The sequence below is a fragment of the Mastomys coucha genome, unplaced genomic scaffold (assembly GCF_008632895.1).
Source record: "Mastomys coucha isolate ucsf_1 unplaced genomic scaffold, UCSF_Mcou_1 pScaffold16, whole genome shotgun sequence".
Classification (NCBI taxonomy): domain Eukaryota; kingdom Metazoa; phylum Chordata; class Mammalia; order Rodentia; family Muridae; genus Mastomys; species Mastomys coucha.
This window is the reverse complement of record NW_022196898.1, coordinates 52,218,553-52,226,974: the sequence shown is the minus strand read 5'-3', so window position 1 is coordinate 52,226,974 and position 8,422 is coordinate 52,218,553.

Below are 8,422 nucleotides of genomic sequence, written 5' to 3'. Positions count from 1 at the left end.
CTGATTGGCTGGACTTTTTGGTCAAGAAGCTGCAAAGATCCCTTTTTTCTGCCTCCCCAACACTGGGGTCCTAGACGCACACAGCCATGCCTGGCTTTTTATGTGAGCTCTAGGGGCCCACACTCAGGCCCTGTGCCCCTCACAGCAAGTGTTATACAGACTAAGCCTCCTCCCAGAATGAAAAACTGTAAAGCAACCTTTAGAGAAGTCTAGAACTTCACACTGTTTGTAAAAAAGAACACCTCGAGTATTGGGTAACAGCATTCGGCATTTGGATCTTTTGCAGCTTTCTTTACCTCCTCGATTTAATTGCAAACACTTTCAACAGAGTTACAAACTAATTAGCAATTCCTTTTCCTCAAAAAAAAAAAAAACCCACAAAACACTCCTAATCAAGGATGATAATCATTTTTGATTAAACAACAACCAGAGTTATCAAATGTAAATTTTCAATTGATTACAGAAAAAAAACCATAGTGTGTGCTTTTCCTCTTAATAACAGTAAGCATTATTGCCTCTCCACTCAGTTATATTTAGTTTCTTGGATTAATTTAGGCTGATCCATCTCTTTTGATGGTGTACTCACCAGGGATGCCTATATTATTTCCCAGGAGAATAATCTCCATGCAAGTAAAATATCCAGATGGAAAGTATGCACGTGGTAGAAAGAAGCCTGGCTGTCGACCAAATGTTTTAATAATCTGGGTGCCACTGACATTCTATTATTCAGCTTTACAAATCTCTCGGGACATAATAAGGTCACAACGAGTAATATTCCATCCTAAAAAGATATAAAGCAAACTCTCTAAAAATGGCCACAACACAAAAGTTAGATCTTTTGTGTATTTTTTTTTCATCCATCCAATAAAGAATGGGACGGACACCTACTATGTTCTGATCAACAGTGGACAAGCTATTATCCTTGTCCTCAGGGAGTTTCCAAGCCAGCTGGGTAGACAAACAAGTTAATAGGCAATTATAAAACAGTATAGCTGAAAAATGGTCTGGTTAGTCATTACAAAGGGCTCTTGACATTAGGGACTTAAAGGAGTCAAGATGGATGTTTAAGCATGAGTTTACCCTAAAGGACCAATAGGCATTAGGCAGGTAAGGTAAGGAATTCAAGATCATGTTCAGAGTTCCAGGCGAGGGAAAGAGCATGAGTCTTGAAAAGACATGAGAAGCCTGGCGTGTTTGAAAAAGAAGTGATAGAAGAAAATGGTGAGGAGAAAAGCCCCTCTGTCTCCTGAAGGACCGTGTGCATTGTCTGTCTCCTGAAGGACGGTGTGTATCGTCTGTCTCCTGAAGGACGGTGTGCATCGTCTGTCTTCTCCTGAAGGACGGTGTGCATCGTCTGTCTCCTGAAGGACGGTGTGCATTGTCTGTCTCCTGAAGGACGGTGTGCGTCGTCTGTCTCCTGAAGGACGGTGTGCATCGTCTGATGTGCACGCTAGTCTAACGTCAGTCCACTGAAGGTCACTGAAATGACTTCTTAGGAGAAAAGCATTACCTTCGCTTTCTTCCTTTCCAGGTGCCTTATTAGTATACTGCATGTTAGATTGGGTGTGATTATAAAATGAAGCCAGATGTGATGGCACATGCTTGTAATCTAAGCATCCAGGAGGCTGAGGGAAGATCATTTAGGCTCAAGGCAAGCCTGGGTTTCAAGGGGAAAAAGGAAGGGCAGGATGGAGACCCAGGGCACAGGCAGAAAATTAAGGCAGTTATGTATTATTCTTTATCCTTTAGGCTATAAGTAAATTTTCTACAAATAGGTATAAGAAGGAAAGTGCTCACAGCAGCTCTTGAAGCTTGGTATTGTAACCCCTAAGCTTGAAGCTGCCCTTGAAATGAAGCAAGAAAAAAAGACAATAACATCAACTGTTGGTATTAAGTCTTAACATGAATAGGACCTAAAATACCATTAAAAGAGTCCCCTTAGACAAATGGCTGGATGTGTGTCTATGCCCCAAACAAATAGAACAAAGAATCTTTATCTTAAATTACCAATAAGTAGCTAAATTGTTGTGGGAAAACAAATTCTATTCCCAGTGGCCAGACTGTATTGTCAGAACAGTGCAACTGTATTTTAGGTAACAAAACAGCTAGGCAAATGCTTTGCAGGCCGGTATGACTCTCTGGTAAACAGCCATGGCGTTTGTTTCCAATACACTTAGATTTAGATCCGAATTCCGCCACTCACTGTCACCTTCGCCTCTCATTCCTCACGCTTGGTTTTTTTCCCTGGTGCTACCAAGTGAGAAACAAGCTGTCTTCACATCACATTGCACAAGAAGTGGGACTTAAAAAAGCAACTGATGACAGGGATCCTTTGATTATATATAGAGATAAATAAGCACTTCATTATTTTAGCTGAACAAAAAAATTCTCAAGTATAGAGCATGAGCTTGCCTTTTGTTTTGTTTGGTTTTGTTTTCAACCAAATAACAACCATAAAAATGAAGTTTGGATGCCACGGTGGCTGAAGGATTCCGAGGAAGACAGTCTAGAAAAACATTCTGTGATTGCTCCAAACAAGGATAGTGAAAAGAGACTGGAGTAGAAATAGATGACATATGATGAATGGATGGATGGATAGATGGATGGATGGATGGATAGATGGATGGGTGTGTAGAAGAGATGGATGGATGGGTGGGTGGATGGATGGGTGGATGGATGGATGGATGGATGATAGATGAGTGGATGGGTAGGTGGATGGATGGATGGATGAATGGATGGGTAGATGGATGGATGGATGGATGGATAGATGGATGGCTGGGTGGAATGATGGAATAATGGATGTTATGGTGGTTCAAGTGAGCAATGTCCCCCATAGACTCATATGTTTGAACACTGGGCCCCCAGCTAGTGGCACTATTTGGGGGAATTTTAGGAAATAAGGCCTTGCTAGAAGAAGCATGTCAGTAGGGGCTTTTGAGAGATTATAACTTTGCCCTATTTTCAGTTTACTCTCTTTCAGGCTTGAGATTAAGGATGTAAACTCTCAGCTTCCTGTGCCTACTACCATGCCTGCCACTTGCTGCTATGTCTCCCAACCATGTTGGGCTCTTTCTCCTCTGAACCATAAGCCCAAATATACTTTTTCTTCTATAAATAGCCTTGGTCATGTGTGTTTTATTACAGCAACAGAAAAGTAAATAATGTAGATGTATAGATACCAGTGAAATATTCACATACTAAATGCCCACTATATTCAAAGAGGAATATGACAGGCAACAGAAAACCAGTAGTAGGTAAACTCGAGTGGGGCTGCAAGAACAAAACAACATCTCCACAGTATTGTGATGACGAAGATGAGAAGAGATTGCATAGAGTCAAAGGGTTGAAAAGATAGTTGCATGGAGAGAGTGGTATTTGAGATCTTTTTGGAGATGCAAATAGCTGATGAGTGACAAGAAGACATTTCAAAGGAAGGCATGTGGACTTGAGAGGTGAATGAAGTTCACATCTAGGTCTGCTATTTTTTATTCATGCTATTTAAGAAATGCATGGAACAATTTTCTTTCCTCTGGGAAAACAGGATAATAGTTCCTATCTGACATTGCTTTTAGGTTGATACAATGTGAAGGGTTTAATGCAGTGCATGGGATTGAGAAACTGCAGCTACAGTTACCAGAAGCAGACAATCCCACACAGAAAGAACACCTGGTCGAAACTGGCTGAAGAGGATTTTGAAGGGAAAGCCTGAGTTAAGTGTTGGGCCATATTATAGGGACCTATATAGATGGTGGACTAAGGACTTAGACGTTATTAAAAAAAATCCTCCCACTCTTCCTTCTTCCCTCCCTCCTTGTTCTCTCTTCCTTTTCCCCTTCCTCCTTCCCTCCCTTCTTTCTTTCCTTCTTTCCTTCCTTCTTTTTCTACTTCTCTTCTCTTTCTTCCTTTCAGATCTAAGCTGAATTTTTAGGTCAAATAAGCATGGTGGACAATGGATAAAGGTAAAAAGACAGATTGTCACCAAGGAACCTATCACGCTGGTTGGAACATCGTAGTCAGGCAGTTTGCACATTGGTGGTAGTAGTGCAAATGTCAAGAGAAGCAGAAACACAACTCCATCTCACAGACAGACAGAGGTGGGGTCACTCTTAAGCTAGGGGATACCGAGCTTGGCGAGACAATAAACAGAAGTTTGGAGGAAGAATGTTCTAGAAAAGGAGATGGAGCTATGTGGGCTGATTGTCAAGTCAGCAGGGGTTAGAAGAAGAGCCATGGCTCTTCTGAGAGAATTTTTTTTTTCCTGAGAGAATTTTTAAAGGAGGCCTAGCCCCAAAAGACTGAGGAGAATTCTCCACACAAAGTAAGACAAAAGCAGTAAAAGGCACCAAGGGTGAGGGAGGAGGTGACGAGTGTAGGAAGCTGAACAAACACAGCACAGACCTGGGCATGGAATACGTTCCCAGAAGAGGCTTGTGCAAGTCTGCACAGTGAAGCACAAACATTAAAGCTGAGAAGGCTATTGGAAAACCTGTTTGTCTCAGGACAGAGGCAAGGTTACCAAAGTTGACTTCAGTTACTAAAGAAGTTTGTAAAACCCGGTGTCAAGATTCCTACCGACTTCTCTGTGTCTACAAAATTCTTCCATAGAGATGAATGGTACATGGCTTTATGGGTGATATCTTTGTAGACTCTCTTTACTAAAACCATGACTGTTTGCATCATTATAATACCTTTTAGTCCTCTAAGACTGCTGCAGACTAAATGAGGTCAGACATAGAGGCAACTAAACACCTTGACAACATGAGACGTTAGGAAAAAAAAAATATCCCCTGGAAAAGCAGGCCAGAGGATAACAGATCCTGAGAGGTAACTGATATTTGGTGTAGAATCAGGTCATTTAGAACCCGTGTCTAGCCAAAAGAAACGAAACTTGGTGAGCTGGCTAACAACTTGCCAAGATGTATTAATGATGCAGTGCCCTTGGCACTACTCACAGAAGACAAAGTGTGAACCTTGCATCCCGTGCACACTGTAATGACACACATCAGTAGAAATAAACAAAGGGAAAAGAAAGGGGCTGAAGACATTTTAAATAACAGGCATGAAGAGCAGTCTCTACGCTGAATGGTCCCCATCCTCAACAGTATCAGTCTGGTTGGCTTCCTTGGCCAGTGCTCAGGCAGGTAAGACAAAAATACAAACAAGGGCAAAATTCCTTAGCAGAAAGACTGTGGAGCCTGAGGCTGCAGGGTAGGGTGTTGACCTAGAATGTATGAGTTCTAGTCCCAGGACCTCATAAACTGACCTATCTGGTGGGAGTTCAGCCTCAGCTATATTGCAAGTTGGAGGTCAGAATGACACGTAAGACCTGCCTCAAAGAAAAAACAACATGGAACCTATGAGGATACAGGCTGTCAATCAAAAGTAGGTCAAAGGATACTTATAAGAGTAATTTGGAGTAATTTCCCTCTTCATCCCTTTTTCTCCCAAGTAATGATAGGGTGTTTCTACTAGCCTGCATCTAGTAGCCTTCTGCTAGGCCTGCTCTAGCCTGGTTTATCTCCTGAATAAAAGACACACAGACCTGTTATTTTCATTAAAAGTCTTTACACTAATCTAGTCATTCTAACCCTCTATGCTGCCTATTTCCCAGCCATGTGGTTCTTTACCTGCATTTGAGTCTTGTCCTGGCTTGATCTGGTCCACATGTGTCCTCATGGCTGCTCTCTCATTGCAAGCTCATTTGCGAATCCTTCTGGTCCATCTACATGGTCTCTTTATACTCTCTTCTCTTCCTCTTGCTCTCCCCTACTCTGTTCTCTCTCAGGACCCCTTGACTATAACTGGAAGTCCTGCCTTATTCTCTTCTCCTGACTAGCTATTGGCTGGTCAGCACTTTATTAACCAATCAGAGGTGATGGAAAACAATCTTTCATTATCCCTGATACAGGAGATGTTCAAATAATTATGACAATGTCAACATTTGGACAGCAACCACATCTCTAGGCAAAGAGACGAACATTATAGTGAAGCAAAATTTCTCTTAAACATTTTTTTGTTTGTTTTTATTTTTCCAGTAATAATAATTAAAATCAGGGCCTTGCACATGCCAGACAAACTCTTGGCCAACTGAGGTATCTTCCTAGCCTAGAAATGTTTTAAATATAAGAAAATTATGCAGAAAACTATTTTTAAAGTGATTCAATTGTGTGTGTAAGTCTATGTGTGTTTTGCACGTGTATATGTTCATGTGTGTGGGGGTCCATGTGTACAAGTGTGTATAAGCAAGCTTAAGTGTGAAGACCCAGGGTGACATTAGGAATCCTTCTCAACCACTCCCCACCTTACTCTTTGAGGCAGGATCTCTCAGCTGAACCCAGAGTTCACTGATATGGCTAATCTGGTTAGCAAGCTTGCTTCCAGGATCCCCTGTCTCTGCCTTTTAAGTACACTAGAATTGTGGATAGAATACTAACCCTGGCGTTTGTGTGGGTTCTGGGCATATGAACTCTGGTCCTCATAGTTAAAATGGCAGTTGCTTTATCTACTGAGTAAACTCCTCAGCCCAACACAAGTGTTTGTTTGTTTGTTTTTTTAATGTTTACTTATTTTGTGTTGATGAATCAGCCGGCCCTCATTTTAGGCTTAACAGCCATCTTTCATAATAAAGACAAATAAGGCTCATTCCTGTTTATGATTAAATCTCTGTTTCCCAAGGATTTGGCTATACCCACCTGTAATCTGAACTACAAATGGTTCTGTACTGCCTGTTACAGGAAATGACACCACACCATTGTTTCAAAGAGTTGTAATGACCATCTTGCAACCCTACCTTTGTTTCAGAAGGTTGCTATAACTACCTTGTCATGACCACCTTGTGCTGCTTCTGTAGCCCCTGCCTATTTGCCCCACAAACTCCCCCATTTGTTAACCCCCAACCTCTAAGCAATAAAAATCTTTGTCTTGCCCATGTCCAATGCTGTCCTCTCAAACCTTTCCTTAGGGGCAGGCAGCCCATGTGCACAAAGAAGAGAAATCTTGCTTTAATTAATTTGGCCATGATAATGACCACAAAGGTGGTCTTTGTCCTCGTATCTTTGAAATGAAATTAAGTGTATGTATTTTGCTTGCTTGCATACTTGTAGACGATATGAATGTCTGGTGCCTACAGAGGTCAGAAAAGGGCATTGAATCAACTGGAACTAGAGTTATGGGTGTTTGTGAGCCTCCATGTGGGTGATGGAAATTGAACCAGGGTTCTCTGTAAAAGCAAAATATGTTCTAAACCACTGGGGCATCTCTCCAGCAGTTGTTTGTTCTTTAATGTAAGGAAACCCATCCCTATCTCATTGGAAACAGCAGCTATTTAGCATTTCTATAACTGGAACATTAAAAAATATAGGAAGTTCTGTCCTCGTATGCTACAGCAATGCAAATATTGCAGTCCTCAGTGCACACCCAGGGGACCAGGGGAGAGATGGAAGAACATGAAGGAAAGACAAAAACAGGTCCTTCCCTGCAACCTTCTTTTCAAGAGTGGCCTCTCCCACCACATAGTCTTGAGGCTACAGAAGAGCATGGGGAGAACAAACTGCCACTGCCTCTCTTTGCCTGACCCTTCCAGGGATCAAGCACCATCAAACCCTGACGTCATTGTCACAACATCCTGTTTTCTGATCCCATTGTTGCTGCTCTTCCTGTCCCTTTGCAGTTGAAAGGCACATGGCATTTACTTCTAGAGCAAAACAAACTTTGATGTGGAACATTACAGCTAATGAAAACTCTGGGAGAACTAGGGTTTCCAGATTACAGGAGATACCTGTGACCTTCCCAGCTCCGTGGTGAATGAGACTTTCAATAATAGAGTTGATGCAAAGGATGTCACCTAGATGCATATGCAGAGAATGCATGGTCTTAGAATTTCCCCTGTGGAAGGAACACACAGGTGAACCGACCTCGGTGTTTGCAAAATCATCAGAAGGATTAAAATTTAAGTGTCACCGTTAAAGTTAAACTGGTGATGAGCAAAAATTGCTTATAGGCTTATTGAGATGGATGAAGAATAAATTTTAGAAAGATATGAATTAACTTTCCCAAGTCACTAATCATATTCTAAATATTTAGGAATGGTATGGTTATCATGATTCCAATCTGACACATAGGGATCAAAGGCGGGCAGAGGATGACAATATATCAGGTTCTAAAATGGTTCTTTTTGCTTGAATTTAAAAGTCATCAGGCAGGTTCTTTGTATTTATTTTTTTATTTTTTTATTTTTTAAGAACTTGGGGTGCTCAGCTATTCTCTCTGAGGGTTCATGTAGGCTTCAACCTCATTACACACAATCCAACAAAACATAGCTCTCCCCAGAGGGCGATCGCAGCTTAGAGCTCTATTCTGCAATAACGGAGGACAGAGCCTTTCCTGAGAAAAGCATACACAGGGAGCGAGCTTGTCTTTTAAT